The sequence below is a fragment of the Lepus europaeus genome, chromosome 22, assembly GCF_033115175.1.
Source record: "Lepus europaeus isolate LE1 chromosome 22, mLepTim1.pri, whole genome shotgun sequence".
Lineage (NCBI taxonomy): Eukaryota > Metazoa > Chordata > Mammalia > Lagomorpha > Leporidae > Lepus > Lepus europaeus.
In genome coordinates this window covers 30918693-30939949 of record NC_084848.1, presented here as the reverse complement: position 1 = coordinate 30939949, position 21257 = coordinate 30918693, and the positions used below count along the sequence as shown (strand labels likewise).

At 38.6% G+C, this 21257-nt stretch overlaps 1 protein-coding gene across 1 annotated transcript in view; it reads right to left on the bottom strand.

Moving 5' to 3' along the window:
- The window catches only part of LOC133751439 (disintegrin and metalloproteinase domain-containing protein 21-like), a 30813-nt gene that overhangs the window by 2268 nt on the left and 7288 nt on the right, over window positions 1–21257 (bottom strand).

Here is a 21257-nt window from a genome sequence, read left to right as displayed (position 1 = left end):
TGCAGTGCTGAAAGTGAAAATAAAAAGGGTAGGATGGTGGCAGGATTGGGTAAGGAAGTTGGGAAAAAGAAAGAATGGTATAGCAATAAATTCACTGATGAATCAAGAAAATGGGGCCGGCGCTGTGGCTCAATAGGCTAATCCTCCGCCTTGTGGCACCGGCACACCGGGTTCTAGTCCCGGTCGGGGCGCCGGGTTCTGTCCCGGTTGCCCCTCTTCCAGGCCAGCTCTCTGCTATGGCCCGGGAGTGCAGTGGAGAATGGCACAAGTGCTTGGGCCCTGCACCCGCATGGGAGACCAGGAGAAGCACCTGGCTCCTGCCATCGGATCAGCGCAGTGCGCTGGCCACAGCATGACGGCCACGGCGGCCATTGGTGGGTGAACCAACGGCAAAGGAAGACCTTTCTCTCTGTCTCTCTTTCACTGTCCACTCTGCCTATCCAAAAAAAAAAGGAAAGAAAATGGGTTTTATTTGCTTTCTATAAATGAAGTGAATAGTTAGGGAGGTATATATGACAATATTGGCCATGTTGAGCATTGTTGAGGTTGAAATATGGGTACTGAGAAAATTATCTGAATCTTATAGGCAATATGAAAACACCCATTAAAAAACTGTTAAATAAAAATGAAGAGGGGCTTGCAATTGAGGTGTAGCAGGTTAAGCTGCAGCCTGCAATGCCAGTATCTCATATAGGGGCAAGTTTGTGTCTAAGCTGCTCTACTTCCAATCCAGCCAAGGCAAGCAGAGAGAGCTGATCCTCAGTGGCTGCAAGACTCCAGATCTAGGCCTTGTTTGCTTAGGTTATACTAGGATCAGGTTTGGAAGCTCCCATGTTCTGTCACTGTGGCCAAAATGGACCTTTTCCAAGAGGAGTCTTCTCAGTTAACTCCCATCCAACCCTCTGGCCTCATCTGAAGTAATCACTTTCTGGGCTCAGTAAGTTAAGCTGCCACCTCTGATGCCAGCACTCCATAACAGGGTACAGTTGGAGTTCCAGCTGCTGCTTGCTAATGAGCCTGGGAGGCAGCCAAAGATGGGTCAAGTACCTGGGCCCTGCCCCCAGTGTAGGAGACCTGGATGGAGTTCCGGGCTCCTGGTTTCAGCCTGGCTAAGCCCTAGCCCTTACAGCCATTTTGGGAGTGAACCAGCAGATAGAAGACCTCTCTCTCCCTGTGTGCTTCAAATAAATAAATAAATCTATTTTGAAAAATGAAGACTCTTAAGAATAGCGTGACACTATCTCAGTTCTTTCAAAAAATAGTATTGGTTTATGCCTGTTATTTTTTTTGCATAACTATTGATAATGTCTCCTTTAACTGTGAAACCTAGAAACATTAAAAATAATCAAAACGCTTATGTCAATTACTACCAGCCCACTATTCTTATGATTTACTTTAGTTTTTCTTTATTTCAAAGTTAATTACTGCTTCTTTATTATATTCTTCATCCATAATTCTATTAAGCAGAAGATCCTTGACTACAAGGTCTGTGGTTGTCCTTCATCTTATTTCTTCTATAATACCTACTATAGCACTATACAATGAAAATGTAGGAAGGGGGAAGGAAGTATTGAAGAACCTTGGATTACAAATGAAAAATACTCTTAAAGTGTTCATATTTGTATATATTGACATATTTTTACAGATTCGTTTTATTTATTTAAAAGGCAGAATTACAGATTGAGAGAGGTAGAGGAAGAAAGATCTTCCATCCACTGGTTCACTCCCCAAATGTCTACAATGGCCAGGGCTGGGTCAGGCCAAAGCAAAGAGTCAAGAGCTTCATCTGCATCTCCCATGTGAGTGCAGGAGCCCAAGTACTTGGACCATCTTCCACTGTTTCCCAGGTGCATTAGTAGGCATCTGGATTGGAAGTGGAGCAGCCAGAACTCGAACTGGAGCCCATACGGGATTCTGATGCTTCAGGCAGTGACTTAATTTGCTATGCCACAACACTGGCCACTGATTATATATTTTTAAATAATTAGAAACCATTATACTTAGTGAAATAAGCCAGTCTCAAATACAAATACCATATGTTTTCCCTGATCTGTGGTAACTAATAGAGCACCAGAAATGTAATGTATAGGAGTGAAATTGACATTTTGAGACTCAGTGACTGTTTACAGGCCTTGTCTCTGCTGCTGAGGAACAGTGAGTTTTTTTTTTCTTCCTATCTGTTGAACTCTTTATTTAGTGTAGTGTTAATCTTATGAATATAAAGTAAACTAAAAGTAGATCATTGTAAACCTTAAGAGTGGGGATAAGAGAGTAAGGAGGAGGAAGGGTGGTAGCATGGACAGAATGGAGGGTAGGGTAGAAAGTATCACTATATTCCTAAATCTTTATATATAAAATTCGTTTACCTAAACATTTTTTTTTATTTTTGACAGGCAGAGTGGACAGTGAGAGAGAGACAGAGAGAAAGGTCTTCCTTTTGCCGTTGGTTCACCCTCCAATGGCCGCCGCGGTAGCGCGCTGTGGCCGGCGCACCGCGCTGATCCGATGGCAGGAGCCAGGTGCTTCTCCTGGACTCCCATGGGGTGCAGGGCCCAAGGACTTGGGCCATCCTCCACTGCACTCCCTGGCCACAGCAGAGAGCTGGCCTGGAAGAGGGGCAACCGGGACAGGATCGGTGCCCCGACCGGGACTAGAACCCGGTGTGCCGGCGCCGCAAGGCGGAAGATTAGCCTAGTGAGCCGCGGCGCCGGCCTACCTAAACATTTTTAAAAAATAAAAATAATGAGCAAAAATTAATTGCAGTATGCTTATTTATTTGAGAGGCATAGAGTGAGAGACAGAGAAAAAGAGTGTAGTCTCTGTTAATTCATTCCCCAAAGATCCAATTCAAGATTCATTCCCCAATATCCAAGAACTAGGCCAAGGCAAAAATCAGAAGCCAGGAACTCAATCCAATTCCCATATAAATGGCAGGGACCCAATTACTGGAGCTCTCACCTGCTGCCTCCTAAGGTGTACATTAGCAGGAAACTAGTTTCAGGAGTGAAGCTAGGAAATGAACCCAGGTATTCCAATGTAGGCTATGGGCATCTTAACCCCGAGGTCAAACATTCAGTCCCTGGTCATAAATGCTGAAGGAAAAATAAGCCATTAAAAGCTGATGTCCTCCAACATGGGGTCCAGTAGAATCCCAAAGACAAAAAGAAATGCCTTCAGAAAAGAAAATGAGAACCATGCAGTTTAAAGACTTTGAGAAAAGGAACTCTGCTTTGTTAGGGAAAAGACATCAAAGTGCCTGGTATTTTAGGATTGCCAGGGAAGAGTCCTATGTTTGCTCAAATATAGTTACCAACCATCTTTGAACACAAGAGAATTCCTACACCTGGTGGATTGTATGGCAGGCAACATTCATCCATTTCTGTCCTTATTCATTAAGCAAACACTCATGTGTTTCGAACATACAAAGTGTAAGGCCTTGTCCTATACACCAGGGAAGGGAAACCAAAACAGAAAGCCTTCAATAAACCATCCATTTAGTGAAAAAATCCTTGGCAGCAACAATTACCTGTAAGGGAGCTATGAAGTTGTACTTAATATTTTATATTGTATGGCCTTTTTTGTGGGCTGAATAGAGGATCCATATTTCATCATAGTCTCAACTGACTAACAAAAATGAGGCTAAGAAGCACGGAAACTGTGTAAAACCAGACAATTATATTATAATGTGTTCCAAACCAGGTTATCTAAGACAAAGTCTGTTTTTTGGGGATCCTCACTGTACAGGCCTCCAAGATGCTGGGATGGGCCAGCAACTCGTGTTATGAAAGTCATCAAATTAATAGTTTTTAAAATTAGCCACTATAAAAAGAGTTGAAGTGTCCTAAAATATTACAACTTATAAATAAAAAGACTTTATAACAGTTTTCTGAAATTAGTAAATATAATTATCTACTCCCAATACCAAATTGAATTTTTTCTAAACTATCGATAATAAAAATAAATTTTTAGGCCTGTGCCGTGGCTCAATAGGCTAATCCTCTGCCTGCGGTGCTGGCACACCAGGTTCTAGCCCCGGTTGGGGTGCCGGATTCTGTCCCGGTCACTCCTCTTCCTGTCCAGCTCTCTGCTGTGGCCCGGGAGTGCAGTGGAGGATGGCCCAAGTGCTTGGGCCCTGCACCCACATGGGAGACCAGGAGAAGCACCTGGCTCCTGGCTTCGGATCAGCATGGTGTGCCAGCTGCAGTGCGCCGGCTGCAGCAGCCAATGGGGGGTGAACCAGCGGAAAAAGGAAGACCTTTCTCTCTGTCTCTCTCTCTCATTGTCCACTCTGCCTGTCAAAAAAAAATAAAAATAAAAAAATAAATTTTTATCAAACACGCTAGAGAAAAGACAATGTGTTTTAGTACTTGAAATAGAAAACTTAAATAAATAATTCTCATGGGGCTGGCGCCGTGGCACAGTAGGTTAATCCTCCACCTGTGGTGCTGGCATCCCATAGGGGTGCCGGTTCTAGTCTTGGCTGCTCCACTTCCATTCCAGCTCTCTGCTATGGCCTGGGAAAGCACTAGAAGATGGTCCAAGTCCTTGGGCCCCTGCACCCACGTGAGAGACCAGGAAGAAGCACCTGGCTCCTGGCTTTGGATTGGCGCAACTCCAGCTGTTGCAGCCATTTGGGGAGTGAACCAATGGAAGGAAGACCTTTCTCTCTGTCTCTCTCTCTCACTGTCTGTAACTCTACCTCTCAAATAAAATAAATAAAATCTTAAAAAAATAATTCTCATAAAGGAAGCCATTAAAGAAGAGGCAATTTTAAAACTATAGAGAAAAGGTGTTATAGAAATGTAGCAGCAACAAAATTACAATAACTATTGGAGAGGTTCAGAGTTTCTGATGTTTATGGTGTTTTCAACCTTTAAAATTTATAATCTATTGCAATTTCTTTCTTATGCTATCTAAGTGTTCATTCTATATTTATTTCATACTTATTTTTTCATCTGTAATTTTGTATGCTTTTTCCTAAAGTAGGCCCTTCATATTATAAATGTATCAGGTCCAAAAATCTGATTCTACCCCTTATGTGATAAATGTGTTAAGAGGTGATAAGTACAGTTTCTTATAAGAACACTAAGGAAAAGGACATCTAAATCTAATCTAAGAATGTGGATCTGAGAAACTATGCACAGACGATAGGAAAATGAGGAAGCTTGATCAAGAACCAATCGTCTTCTGGACTCCGAATCCATCTAGTCAACGCTTCCTTTACCATGATTCAAATTCCCCTCCATCATTCCTTGCATACAACGTCCTCTGTGCCTGTGCCTTCTGTAGTCTTCCTTGATGATGATGATGATGAGATACTCCATATGCAGTCTCTTCACACAAAACTCCCTTCCTCTGCTAACTTCATTAAACCTTAGTGTCAGCAGAATTTACTGCTTATCCTAAGGTTTACTCTAAAGACAGCCAATTCTCTGAAACACCACGTAGCACAGGTTCCACAGTCTTGGTTTCTTTTCTCCATAATCATGTAGTCAGTACCAAGTCACTCATCCTACAACATCTGAATACACTAATTTTTATATTTCTCATCAACCACTCCTCTCACTCTTTCACAAACTTCAACTCTTGCACAACTGATAAAATCTTTATCCACCAAATATCCTACCCACATCCTAGCTAATATTATCAAGTATATAGACAATCCATCTGAAAATCAGAAGTGGTAGTTAAGGTCTTTAAGCCTCTTTAATTTATCTTCAGTGTAATTCACCTTACCCACTCAGAGTCATAATCTGTACTTTGTTATCACAAAAATTATCCTAAGCAACTAACAAATTCAATTCTTTCAGTTCTACTTTACTTTTGCTATACTTCTTTATTTAACTCAAAGGGATTCCAAATTTTGTTTTTCATTGAGTCCCATATTTCTTATTTGACAGATAGAGTTAGAGAGAGAGAGACAGAGAGAGAGAGAGAGAGAGAGAGAGAGAGAGAGAGAAAGGTCTTCCTTCCGTTGGTTCACCCCCCAAATGCCCGCTATGGCCGGAACTGTACCGATCCGAAACCAGGAGCCAGGTGCTTCCTCCTGGTCTCCCATGTGAGTGCAGGGGCCCAAGAATTTGGGCCATCTTCCACTGTCCTCCCAGGCCACAGAGCTGGACTGCAAGAGGAGCAACCAGGACTAGAACCGGGACTAGCCCATATGGGATGCCGACGCCGCAGGTGGAAGATTAACCAAGTGAGCCACGGCTTCGGCTCCCCATTTTTCTCAATCTCATACCTTTGTCTTCCCTTCTATTCTTTTTCTTTAAGGAAACAGAATAGAAATATTAGAGGGCATCCCTAAATGATCCTTACCAATTTCTACCCACATGGATCTAAAAATCAGGAGAAGGGAGAAGGGTATGTGTGTGTTAGGTTACTGGGTCACAATTCAAAATGGATTTCTGCCCCTGGGAAACAGTAAAAAATATATATAGTGAAACAAAGTTCAAAGACAAAATTGTCTCCAAGATTTTCACTATTACAGCTCTATCTGAATACACACCAATATCTTCTTCTCTACTCCACTCTGCACCCCAGCATCAATAGAAAAATGATGCTCTCCCAGATTCAGGCAGTAGTCCCTCACCTTCTGTTCCAGATCATACCTCCCATCTACTTGTGGACTGGTTTTTATCCATTTTTTACAATTTCCAATTATATCTTTCCCTCCCATAGTTTATATGTATTTTACTGGCAATTAACATCATCAACTAAATCATTCTGGTTTGCTTATGACATTTCTAGATTTAAAACTGAAAGCTCTGCATCCCAGAAACTCTCTGTCTTAGCCAAACATTTATAGTTGTTCATCCTATCCCTTACTTATCCTCAAGTCACCTACATTTTTTAAAAGTAAAACAATATTCAAGAATTTTCACCCTTTCCAGTAGACTATTCTGGATACCAACTTATGCATAGAGTCAAACTTGATGAATGACTTACCTGCAGAAAAAATAGTAGTTTCCATAGCTCTTTCTGTCAAGATGGTTTCTATCACTCTTATCAATGATCAAAGATGTATAGCTGAGACCACATAGAACAAAGGAAAACAAAAGCTCTTCCCCTGCTGTCTCTCAGGTTACTAAGTTCTAGATTTGACTGCTTAGCAACAAGGATCTCTCATGTATAGAGAAAGAGCAACTTATTCTTGAGGATATTTTGCTCTGGCTCCACCATGTATGTACAACTTTACTTCCAAACTCAATATAATTGGAATGAATAGCCTCTTCAGCTCCAGCGTATGTTGCTCTACAATGTAGATTCTCTTTTGCTTCATCATTTTGCTCGTGCTATTGCACTCGCCTAGATCGTCTCATGACTTTTCACTATTGGACTGAATTGTAGTAGCTTTTTGTAGTAAGAACAAATTCCACTTTTATTATCAAATATTTTTCTATATAAACTAGATAACATTTATATCCTATAATGATCAAATTTATAAATTTTAAGTTAAAATGTATAACCTTACTGTTTTCAGTTTTATATACATGTTTTTAAGATAGATAGCTCCTGGTTGCTGGCTTCAGCCTGACCCAGTCCTAGCCATTGCAGTCATCTGGTAGTGAACTACTGGATGGAAGATAAGATTCTCTCCCTCATCCCTTCTCTCTCTCTCTCTCTCTCTCTCTCTCTCTCTCTCTCTCTCTGTGTGTGTGTGTGTGTGTGTATAAATCTGACTTTAAAATAAAATAAATAGGGGCTGGCGCTTTGGTGTAGTGGGTAAAGACACCGCCTGCAGTGCCATATCCCATATGGGCACCAGTTCGAGTCCTGACTGCTCCACTTCCAATCCAGCTCTCTGCTATGGACTGAGAAAGCAGTAGAAGATGGCCCAAGTCCTTGGGCCCCTACACCCACATGGGAGAACTGGAAGAAGCTCCTAGCTCCTGGATTCAGATCAGCTCAGCTCTGGCCATTGTGGTCATTTGGGGAGTGCACCAGTGGATGGGGAATCTTTCTCTCTCTCTCTCTCTCTCTCTCTCTCTCTCTCTCTCTCTGCCTTTTCCTCTCTCTGTGTGTAACTCTTTCAAATAAATAAATAAATCTCTTTAAAAATAAAATAAAATAAAATCTTTTTTTAAAAAAACAGAATACCATACTAGGAAAAACAATTCTTCAGAAATGAAGGAGAGAAAAATAACTTCCCACACGAACAAAAGCTGAAGGAATTCATCACCACAAGACTAGCCATATCAAAAATATCAAAAAGAGTTCTCCAAACTGAAAGAAAAGGATGCTAACATGTAACAAGAAAACATCTTGAGGCATAAAACTCACTAATAAAAAATAGGTATACAAGGTCAGAACACCCTAATACAAGCATCGTGATGTAGAATATACTTATAATCTTAAAATTTAGAGCAAGATATAAAATTTATTTTAAAAGTCCATAACCACAAAATTTATAAAGGGATGGGCAATATAAAATATATAAACAGTGGCTTCAAATGTCCAAAATTATCAATTTTAATACTATAGTTATCATAAAAATGTGAGAACTAGAAGATATTTTTGTAACTACAAAAGAACTTGTAATAGAGTTACTAATACTAAAAAGTTGTACTCACTTTGGCAGCAGATATGCTAAAACTAAAAAGTAAATTTTTTGTAACCATGAAACAACTTGTAATAGAATTACTAATAATAAAAGGCAAAGAATTAAAATATACTACTGGTAAAAACCATTTATCCACAAAAGAAGACAGTAAGAGTAGAAGAAAGAAATGATCTTAAAAAACAATTAGAAGATAACTAAGTAACAAAATGGCAGTAGTCAATCTTTATAGCATTAGATCATTTTTATCACTATAGCAATTACCTGAGGCTGGGTAACTGTATATTTTTTATACAGAAAAGAAATTATTTAGGCCAGGCATTCAGCATAAGAGTTGGGATGCTTGCATTCTCTATCAGAATACCTGGGTTCAATCCCAGATTTACTCCTGATTCTAGTTAGCAGCTAATGTGACCCTGACCCAAGTAATTTGGTCTCTACCATCCATGTGGGAGACCAAGACTGAGTTCTTGCCTCCTAACTTTGGCCTGTACTAATCCTAATTCTCATGGGCATTTGTAACTGAACAGGTAGATAGGAGTCTCTCTCTCTGTCTCTCTCTCTCTCTGTCTCTCTCTCTGTGTCTCTGTCTCTGTCTCTCTCTCTCTCTCTCTCTCTCTGTGTGTGTATGTGTGTGTATGTGTCATCCTTTAAAATTATTTAGGTAATTTTTAAAGTTTTTACCTTCAATTCTGAAGACTAAAAGTCCAGACAGCATAGTGCCAGCTCCAGTGAGGCTCCCCTTCCAGTCACCAGATCATGGAAGATGACACCACAATGGTGGGACTATGTATGAAAGGGATACATCAGCTCTCAAGAGAAGAAGCTAGATAGATACTGAGGAGCTGATTTTGCTCTTGTAATCACTTGCACTCATAAGAACTTGGGATCCCACAAGAACTACCCTAAGGCCTTCCAAGTGTAGTACCTTCAGTGACCTAAGAACCTCCCACTAGACCTCACAAATATAGGTCCCAACATCTCAACACAGCCACATTGAGGAACAAGCCTCCAAACCATGAACTCTTGAGAGCTAACTTCACATCCAAACCATAGCATTTATCACTCATCACTTTGAATGTAAATGCATTGAATTTCCCTATTAAAAGTCATAGAGTGGCTGAATGGATTTTTTTCTAAAGGACCCAACTACTTATTTATTTTATTTTATTTTTTTGACAGGCAGAGTGGACAGTGAGAGAGAGAGACAGAGAGAAAGGTCTTCCTTTGCAGTTGGTTCACCCTCCAATGGCCACTGTGGCTGGCATGCTGCGGCTGGCACATCGCGCTGATCTGAAACCAGGAGCCAGGTGCTTCTCCTGGTCTCCCATGCGGGTGCAGGGCCCAAGGACCTGGGCCATCCTCCACTGCACTCCCGGGCCACAGCAGAGAGCTGGCCTGGATGAGGTGCAACCGGGACAGAATCCAGTGCCCTGACCGGGACTAGAACCCAGTGTGCCGGCGCCGCAGGCAGAGGATTAGCCTATTGAGCCACGGTGCCAGCAAGACCCAACTACTTATAACACAAAACTCAACTTATGAGGACATTTTAAGAATGGAGGTGAAAAGATAAGAAAAAATTCCATGTAAATTGAATCCAAAATAAATCAGGAATTGCGACATTTATACCAGACAAAATACATATTAACTTTAAAACTGATTCAAAGAAGTACATTATATAATGATAAAGGGGTCAACTCATCAAGAGGATATGACAATTATATATACACCCAACATCAAGCCTCTAAATATATTCATATAGAGAGCAAATACTAGTAAACTCAAAGGGAAAGATAGACTGCTGTATAATTCAGTAGGGGACTTCAACACCTCACTTTCAGTGATGGACAGATCATGTAGACAGAAAGCCAAGAAAAATATTCTGATTCAAACTGTGCCCTAGACATAATGGACCTAACAAACATTTACAGAACATTCTATACAACAGTACAGAATACACATAATTCCCAACAGCACACAGATCATTATCCAAGATATATCATATATTGGGCCACAAAACAAGTCTCAACAATTTAAAAAACAAAATATTGTTAAGTGATTTTTCTTTGTGTGTGCATGTGTGTGTGTGAGTGTGTTCATAGATATAAGGATTTTATTGTTTTCTTTAGTAGTATATTCCACACAATGATAATTTATGATCTAAGGAAGGTTTTTGTAACTTCCTAATGCTCAGTATTTCCTTTTCTTTTACAATTTAAAAAAATATTTATATATTTTGTTATTTAAATTTTATATTAATATAAAGAGAACAAATTTCATGTGTTCCATAGGTACAGTTCCAAGAAGACAACCATAATTCCTTCCCTCCCCAGATCCCACCAATCCTCCTCCCTCCCCTTTCTTTATTAGTTTTTGCCAAGACATTTTCTAAAAACTTATATTTAATAAATGTAAATTTCATAGGTACAACTTTAGGAATATAGTGGTTCTTTACCCCCTATCCACCATCCCACCCCCAAACTCATCCTACCCCCTATACCCTCTCCCACACCATTCTTCATTAAGGTTCATTTTTAGTTTAACTTTATATATAGAGGACCAACTCTGTGCTAAGTAAAGATTTGAACAGTTTGCACCTCCACACATACAATGTATAAAGTACAGTTTGAGAACAACTTTTGCAGTTAATTCTCTTTTTCTTTTTTTTCTTCTTGACAGGCAGAGTGGATAGTGAGAGAGAGAGAGAGAGACACAAAGAGAAAGGTCTTCTTTGCAGTTGGTTCACCCTCCAATGGCCGCTGTGGCTGGCGCTGATCCAAAGCCAGGAGCCAGGTGCTTCTCCTGGTCTCCCATGCGGGTGCAGGGCCCAAGGACTTGGGCCATCCTCCACTGCCTTCCCAGGCCATAGCAGAGAGCTGGCCTGGAAGAGGGGCAACCAGGACAGAATCCAGTGCCCCAACTGGGACTAGAACCTGGTGTGCCAGCACCACAAGGCAGAGGATTAGCCTGTTAAGCCACGGCGCCGGCCAACTTGTGCAGGTAATTCTCATAATACAATTCATTAAGCAAGGGGCGGAGCCAAGATGGCGGATAGTGAGGACATGCGCCGATAGTCTGAGAAAATTCGGTTTCATAAAAGTGGAATTACTGTAGCCTCAGGAAAAGACTCAAGAAAAAACCTGCAGAGGAAACGCTTCCGGATCTAGTGGATGCGACACAGAGGACCTACAGGGAGCCCACCGCGTGGAAGCCCCGCCTGTTGAAATCTTTACCTAATATATACTAAACTGATCTTCTGTATATAAAGAGAATTGAAAATGAATCTTGATGCGAATGGAAGGGGAGAGGGAGCGGGAAAGGGGAGGGTTGCGAGTGGGAGGGAAGTTATGGGAGGGGGAAAGCCATTGTAACCCATAAGCTGTACTTTGGAAATTTGTATTCATTAAATAAAAGTTTAATAAATAAAAAAAACCCAACAACTCATTAAGCAAAGAGGTCCTACATGGAGCGTAAGTGCACAATGACTTTTGTTGTTCATTTAACAATTAATACTCTTCTTTATGAAGTCAGTGATCACTCAAGGCTCTTGCCATGAGCTGCCATGGCTATAGAGGTCTTTTATGACCACAGACTCCACCAAGACATAATTTTTTTTCATGGTTTTTTTTTTTTTTTTTGACAGGCAGAGTGGACAGTGAGAGAGAGAGACAGAGAGAAAGGTCTTCCTTTGCCGTTGGTTCACCCACCAATGGTCCCTGCAGCCGGCTCACTGCGGCCGGCGCACCATGCTGATCCGAAGCCAGGAGCCAGGTGCTTCTCCTGGTCTCCCATGCGGGTGCAGGGCCCAAGCACTTGGGCCATCCTCCACTGCACTCCCGGGCCACAGCATAGAGCTGGCCTGGAAGAGGTGCAACTGGGACAGAATCCAGCGCCCCGACTGGGACTAGAACCCAGGGTGCCGGCACTGCAGGCAGAGGATTAGCCTATTGAGCTGCAGCACCGGCCACCAAGATATAATTTTAATCCACTCTATATTTACAGTCTTAATTCACCACTAATCATGATATTCAACAAGTAAAAAAGTAGGAAGACCACAGTTCCACAGGAGTACAAATAAGGACTAAAAGTGATAATCATATCTCAAAATGTCCATTTCATTTATACATATCATTTGACAGTCTACATTAACTGCCACATATCAGAGAAAATACATATTTGTCTTTCTGAGACCAGGTTATGTCACTAAGCCAGTTGCATGCATTTTGTTGTAAGACAGGATCTCATTCTTTTTTATGGTTCAGTAGTACTCCATAGTGTATGTATATGAAATTTTCTTTATCTAGTCATCTGTTGATGGACATCTGGGTTGATTTCATATCTTAGCAGTAAATGCCTACATCAAAAAATATAAATCTTAAACTAACTTTGCACATCAAATAACTAGAAAAATAAAAACAAACAAAACATATTATTAATAGAATGAAATTAATGCTAAAGATCATTGAAGTAACTAATGAACTGTAGTTTAAAAATACAAAAGATCAACATAATGAAAGATTTGCCTTCTTGAAAGGATAAAACTGAAAAAATGAAAGCTTTTTCTTTATTATATAGAACAAAACATGAGTGCCCACTTCCACCACTCTACTCAACATAGCACAAGAAGTCCAGCCAGAGCAATTTATGAAAATGTAAATGTCTTCTGAATGGGGAAGGAGGAAACATTTCTATATGTCAAAAATGAATTCCCTTACAAAGAAACAAGAAAGAAATACCATTTACAAGAGCTACCAAAAAACCAGAATACTTAGTAATAAATTTAACCAAGGAACTGAATGGACTCTACATTGATAACTATAAAAGACTGATGAGGGAGACTGAAGAGGACACAAATAAATGGAAAGACATTAGGTATTCATGGATATGAAGAATTGATGTTTAAATTATCCATTATACCCAAAGTAATCTGAACACTCTATTTCAAAATACCAATGTTAAATTTCACTCAAATAGGAAAAACATCCTAAAATTCATATAGAACTTTAAGACTCTAAATGTCTAAGGAAATTCTAAAACAAATGAAAAAACCTGGAGGCACTGTACCATCTGAATTTAAAATACACTAAAAGCATGGCATTGACATAAAAACAGACACATAGACCAAGGAACAGAACAAGGAACTCAGAATAGATAACCCCATATACTTAAAGCCAAATGATTTTTAAACATTTTATTAACATATAGTGTACATTCTAAGAGCTGCACATAAATGTATACATAAATGAATTTTTGGTTCTCTGAGCACATTCATAAACAATAATCAAATTAAGTACAACATGTTACTACACCCCACGAGTCCTCATTATTCCCCCACCATTTCTTTTCTTAACATCACAAATAAGAGCATGTTGTCATTTACATGGCATGATTCCATGAAGCACTATTTATCACTATATACCTGATGATGTGAAAAGAAAGAATACAATTTTTATACACTCTGTATATTAATGACAACAAATAAGAGAAAACATGTGACATTTGCCTTTTTGAGTCTGGCTTATTTCATTTAGCATAATGTTCTCCAGTTCATACTTTTTGTTGCAAATATCAAGATTTCATTATTTTTATAGCCAAACAATATTTCATATTATTTAATATGTACATACATATACATATATATTATTTATAATCCAACCATCAGTTGATGGAAATCTAGGTTATTTCTATATCTTATCTATTGTGAATTGAGCTGCTGTAAACATGGGAGTGCAGGTAACTCTTTCATATGCCTATTTAACTCACCATAGTGAAACATAAAGAAAAGATTCTAAAATGTGCAAGAGAGAAATGTCAGATTACTCTCAGAGGATCTCCAATTAGACTCACAGCAGACTTCTCATCAGAAACCCTACAGGCTAGGAGGGAATGGCGAGATATAGCCCAGGTACTAAGAGAGAAAAACTGCCAGCCCAGAATATTATATCCTGCAAAGCTCTCATTTCTGAATGAAGGTGAAATAAAGATCTTTCATAGCAAACAGAAATTGAAAGAATTTGTCGCCACTCGTCCAGCCATGCAAAAGATGCTTAAAGATGTGATACACACAGAAACACAGAAACACGGCCATCAATATGAAAGAAGGTAAAGGAAGGAAACCTCACAGCAAAAGATCACAAGAAGTTCAAAGAGTATATTAGAAAATATCTTTGGGAAAATGGCAAGGTAAAGTTACTACTTATCGATATTCACATTGAACATTAATGGCCTCAACTCTCTAGTTAAAAGACACAGATTGGCTGAATGGGTTAAGGAACAAAACCCATCTATTTGCTGCTTACAAGAAACACATCTTTCCAACAAAGATGCATACAGACTGAAAGTGAAAGGTTGGAAAAAGACATTCCTTCCCAACAGAAATGAAAAAAAAGTGGGCGTACTCATCAGACAAAATAAATTTTAACACAAAAACTGTTAAGAAAGACAAAGAGGGGCACTATATAATGATTAAGGGATCAATTCAACAGAAAGATATGACGATTATCAATGTATATGCACCTAATTGCAGGGCACCGGTTTATTTAAAAGACTTGTTAAAGGAATTAAAGGGAGACTTAGATTCCAATACAATAGTACTGGGGGATTTCAATACTCCACTCTCAGAAATAGACAGATCAACAGGACAGAAGATCAACAAGGAGACAGTAGATTTAAATGACACTCTAGCACAAATGGATCTAACAGATATCTACAGAACTTCTCATCCTACACATAAAGAATTTACATTCTTCTCAGCAGTACATGGAACCTACTCTAGGACTGACCACATACTAGGCCATAAAGCAAGTCTCAGCAAATTCAAAAGAATTAGAATCATACCATGCAGCTTCTCAGACCACAAAGGAAAGAAATTGGAAATTAGCAACTCGGGAATCCCTAGAGCACGTGCAAACACATGGAGATTGAACAACATGCTCCTGAATGAACAATGGGTCATAGAAGAAATTAAAAAAGAAATCAAAAATTTTCTGGAAGTAAATGAGGATAACAGCACATCATACCAAAACCTATGGGATACAACAAAAGCAGTGTTAAGAGGAAAGTTTATATTAATAGGTGCCTACATCAAGAAATGGAGAGGCACCAAATAGATGAGCTTTCAGTTCATCTCAAGGATCTAGAAAATCTGCAGCAAACCAGACCCAAATCTAGTAGGAGAAGAGAAATAATTAAAATCAGAGATTAAATCAATAGGATTGAACTAAAAAAAAAATTACAAAAAATCAGCCAAAAGAGGAGTGGTTTTTTGAAAAAATAAACAAAATTGACACACCATTGGCCCAACTAACTAAAAAAAGAAGAGAAAAGACCCAAATCAATAGGATCAGAGATGAAAATGGAAACGTAACAACAGACACCACAGAAATAAAAAGAATCATCAGAAATTACTATCAGGACTTGTATGCCAGCAAACAGGGAAATCTATAGGAACGCAACCTACCTAAATTGAACCAGGAAGACATAGAAAACCTAAACAGACCCATAACTGAGACAGAAATTGAAACAGTAATAAAGGGCCTCCCAACAAAGAAAAGCCCAGGACCAGATGGATTCACTGCTGAATTCTACCAGACATTTAAAGAAGAACTAACTCCAATTCTTCTCAAAATATTCAGAACAATCCCAAAAGAGGGAATCCTCCCAAATTCTTTCTATGAAGCCAGCATCACCTTAATCCCTAAGCTGGAAAAAGATACAGCATAGAAAGACAATTGCAGACCAATATCCCTGATGAGCATAGATAAAAAAATCCTCAATAAAATTCTGGCCAATAGAATGCAACAACACATCAGAAAGATCATCCACCCAGGTCCAGTGGGATTTATCCCTGGTATACAGGGATGGTTCAATGTTCACAAATCAATCAATGTTATGCACCACATTAACAGGCTGCAGAAGGAAAACCATATGATTATCTCAACAGACGCAGAGAAAGCATTTGATAAAATACAACACCCTTTCATGATGAAAACTCTAAGCAAACTGGGTATAGAAGGAACATTCCTCAATTCAATCAAAGCAATTTATGAAAAACCCACGGCCAGCATCCTATTGAATGGGGAAAAGTTGGAAGCATTTCCGCTGAGATCTGGTACCAGACAGGGATGCCCTCTCTCACCACTGCTATTCAATATAGTTCTGGAATTTTTAGCCAGAGCCATTAGGCAAGAAAAAGAAATTAAAGGGATACAAATTGGGAAGGAAGAACTCAAACTATCCCTCTTTGCAGATGATATGATTCTTTATTTAGGAAATCCAAGTAACTCCACTAAGAGACTATTGAACTCATAGAAGAGTTTGGCAAAGTAGCAGGATATAAAATCAATGCACAAAAATCAACAACCTTTGTATACACAGGCAATACCATGGCTGAGGAAGAACTTCTAAGATCAATCCCATTCATGATAGCCAAAAAAACAATCAAATACCTTGGAATAAACATAACCAAGGATGTTAAAGATCTCTACGATGAGAATTACAAAATCTTAAAGAAAGAAATAGAAGAAGATACCAAAAAATGGAAAAATCTTCCATGCTCATGGATTGGAAGAATCAATATCATCAAAATGTCCATTCTCCCAAAAGCAATTTATAGATTCAATGCAATGCCAATCAAAATACCAAAGGCATTCTTCTCAGATCTGGAAAAAATGATGCTGAAATTCATAGGGAGGCAGAGGAGACCTCGAATAGCTAAAGCAATCTTGTACAACAAAAACAAAGCTGGAGGCATCACAATACCAGATTTCAGGACATACTACAGGGCAATTGTAATCAAAAAAGCATGGTACTGGTACAGAAAAAGATGGATAGACCAATGGAACAGAATGGAAACACCAGAAGTCATCCCAAACATCTACAGCCAACTCATATTTGATCAAGGATCCAAAACCAATCCCTGGAGTAAGGACAGTCTATTCAATGAATGGTGCTGGGAAAACTGGATTTCCACATGCAGAAGCTTGAAGCAAGACCCCTACCTTTCACCTTACACAAAAATCCACTCCACATGGATTAAAGACCTAAATATATGACCCAACACCATCAAATTATTAGAGAACATTGGTGAAACCCTGCAAGATATAGGTACCGGCAAGACCCCGGAAGCACAAGCAGTCAAACCCAAAATTAACATTTGGGAATGCATCAAATTGAGAAGTTTGTACCGCAAAAGAAACAGTCAGGAAAGTGAAGAGGCAACTGAAAGAATGGGAAAAAATATTTGGAAACTATGCAACAGATAAATGGCTGATAACCAGAATATACAAAGAGATCAAGAAACTCCACAACATCAAAACAAACAACCCACTTAAGAGATGGGCCAAGGACCTCAATAGACATTTTTCAAAGGAGGAAATCCAAATGGCCAACAGACACATGAAAAAATGTTCAGAATCACTGGCAAATAAGGAAATGCGAATCAAAACCACAATGAGGTTTAACCTCACCCCGGTTAGAATGGCTCACATTCAGAAATCTACCAACAATAGATGCTGGAGAGGATGTGGGGAAAAAGGGACACTAACCCACTGTTGGTGGGAATGCAAACTGGTTAAGCCACTATGGAAGTCAGTCTGGAGATTCCTCAGAAACCTGAATATAACCCCACCATACAACCCAGCCATCCCACTCCTTGGAATTTACCCAAAGGAAATTAAATTGGCAAACAAAAAAGCTGTCTGCACCTTAATGTTTATTGCAGCTCAATTCACAATAGCTAAGACCCGGAATACACCTAAATGCCCATCAACAGTAGACTGGATAAAGAAACTATGGGACATGTACTCTATAGAATACTATACAGCAGTCAAAAACAATGAAATCTGGTCATTTGCAACAAAGTGGAGGAATCTGAAAAACATCATGCTGAGTGAATTAAGCCAGTCCCAAAGGGACAAATATCATTTGTTCTCCCTGATCAGTGACAACTAACCAAGCACCAGAAAGGAAACCTGTTTAAGTGAAATGGACACTATAAGAAACAGCCCTTGTCCTGATTGTTGATAAACAACTTAATACTTTATCCCTTTTTTTGTTCTACTTAATACCATTGGTTGAACTCTGTAATTAACACACAATTATTCTTAGGTGTTTAAATTTAACTGAAAAGTGATATCTGTTAAATATAATAGTGGGAATAAGGGAGGAGATGTACAATTTGGGACATGCTCAATCGGACTTCCCCCAAATGGTGGAGTTAGAAATGTGCCAGGAGATTCCAATACAATCCCATCAAGGTGGCATGTACCAATGCCATCTCACTAGTCCAAGTGATCAATTTCAGTTCACAATTGATCACACTGATAGGTCTAAGAGTCAAAGGGATCACATAAACAAGACTAGTGTCTGCTAATACTAACTGATAGAATCAAAAAGGGAGAGAACGATCCAATATGGGAAGCGGGATACACAGCAGACTCATAGAATGGCAGATGTCCTAAATAGCACTCTGGCCTGAGAATCAGCCCTTAAGGCATTCGGATCTGGCTGAAGAGCCCATGAGAGTATTGTAGGCATGGAAAGCCAAGACACTCTGGCAAAAAAAAAAATGACCTAAATGAAAGATCTCTGTGAGTGAGATCCCAGTGGAAAGAACGGGGCCATCAAGGTAGGAGGTACCTTTCTCTGAAGGGAGGAGAGAACTTCCACTTTGTCTAGGACCTTGTCTAAATAAGTTTGAAGTTCGCGAACTCAAAATGCTTCCATAGCCTTGGCAACTCATGACTAGAGCCTAGGAAGATTACTGACACAATAAACAAGAGTGACAATTCTTTAAGTCAACAACAGAAGTTACTGTGCAGTTACTCCTCATATAGGATCTCTGTCCTTAATGTGTTGTCCAATGTGAAGTAATGCTACAACTAGTACTGAAACATTATTTTACACTTTATGTTCTGTGTGGGTGCAAACTGATGCAATCTTTACTTAATATATACTAAATTGATCTTCTGTATATAAAGATAATTGAAAATGAATCTTGATGTGAATGGAATGGGGGAGGGAGCGGGAAATAGGAGGGGTGCAAGTGGGAGGGAAGTCATGGGGGGGGGCAAAGCCATTGTAATCCATAAACTGTACTTTGGAAATTTATATTTACTAAATAAAAGTTTAAAGATTATATAATATAATATTACATAATAATATTAGTACCAATATTATATAATATTAAATTGGTATAATATAGTAATATAATAATATAATATGTATATTTATATATAAAGTTAATATATTATATGATATATATTAATACAATTATATAATATTGCTTTATATAATAGTATATAATAATATTAATATAATATCAATTATGATATTATATCAATATAATTAGAATATAATAATCTAATTATATTATTATAAATATAAAATATATATTTATAAATTTTAAAATATGAATTTATATATGCATGAATATAAATATAATTATTAATATAATGATAATATTGTATTATATTATATTAATATATATCTTAATATATATATAAAGCCTACTACAGTGGCTTTACCAGTTTATATTCCCACCAATAGGGGATCAGGGTACCTTTTTTATACATCCTTGTGAACATTTGTTGTATGTTGTAATCAATATGAGAGCCATTCTAACTAGGGTGAGGTGAAACCTCATTGTGGTTTTGATTTGCATTTCCCTGATGGCTAGTGATCCTGATAATTTTTTCATGTGTCTGTTGACCATTTGAATTTCCTTTCTTGAAAAATGCCTGCTTCAGTTATTTGCCCATTTCTAACTAGTTTTTTCTTTTTAGCTTCTTGTGCTCTTTTTGATTCTGAATATTAATCCTTTATCAGTTGCATAGTTTGCAAGCATTTTCTCCCATTCTCCACTACACTCCCATGCCACAGCAGAGAGCTGGACTAGAATAGGAGCAACTGGGACAGAATCCTGCGCCCAACCGGGACTAGAAATGGGGTGCCGGTGCCACAGTCAGAGGATTAAGCAAGTGAGCTGCTGCACTGGATGGTAAATCTTTTTTAAAATTTATAAATATAACCCTATTTACAATATCTATCAAATATTAAATACCATGGAATGAACTTAACCAAGAATGTGAAGCACCTTTACAGTGAAAATTATAAAACACTAATGAAAGAAACAGAAGCCACAAAAATATGAGAAGACTTCCCATATTCATGGATTAGAATAATTAATATTATCAAAATGCCCATACTACCCAAAGCAATTTACATTTTCAATGCAATCCCCATCAAAATACCAAGTGACATTCTTCACAGAATTAGAAAAAAAAATGTTTTAAAATACATATAGCAACACAAAAGACCCTGACTAAACTTGAACAATGAAAATAAAGCCATAGGCACCACAATATCAGATTTCAAGACATATTTCAGGGCCATTATACCTAAAGCAGCCCAGTACTGGTATAAAAGAGACATGTAAACCAGTGGAACAGGTAGATACCCCAGAAAGAAATCCATTCATATAAATCCACACATATAAATCAATCTACAACCACCTTTTAAATATGTGCTTAAAATGTACCCTGGAGAAATGATAGTATTTTTGATAAATGGTGCTGGGAAAGCTGGATTTCCACATGCAGAAGTTTGAATCAAGACCACCTACCTCACCTTACACTCCGTATAAAAATCAACTCAAAATAGATCAAAGATCTAAATGTAAGACCTGAAATTGAAATTA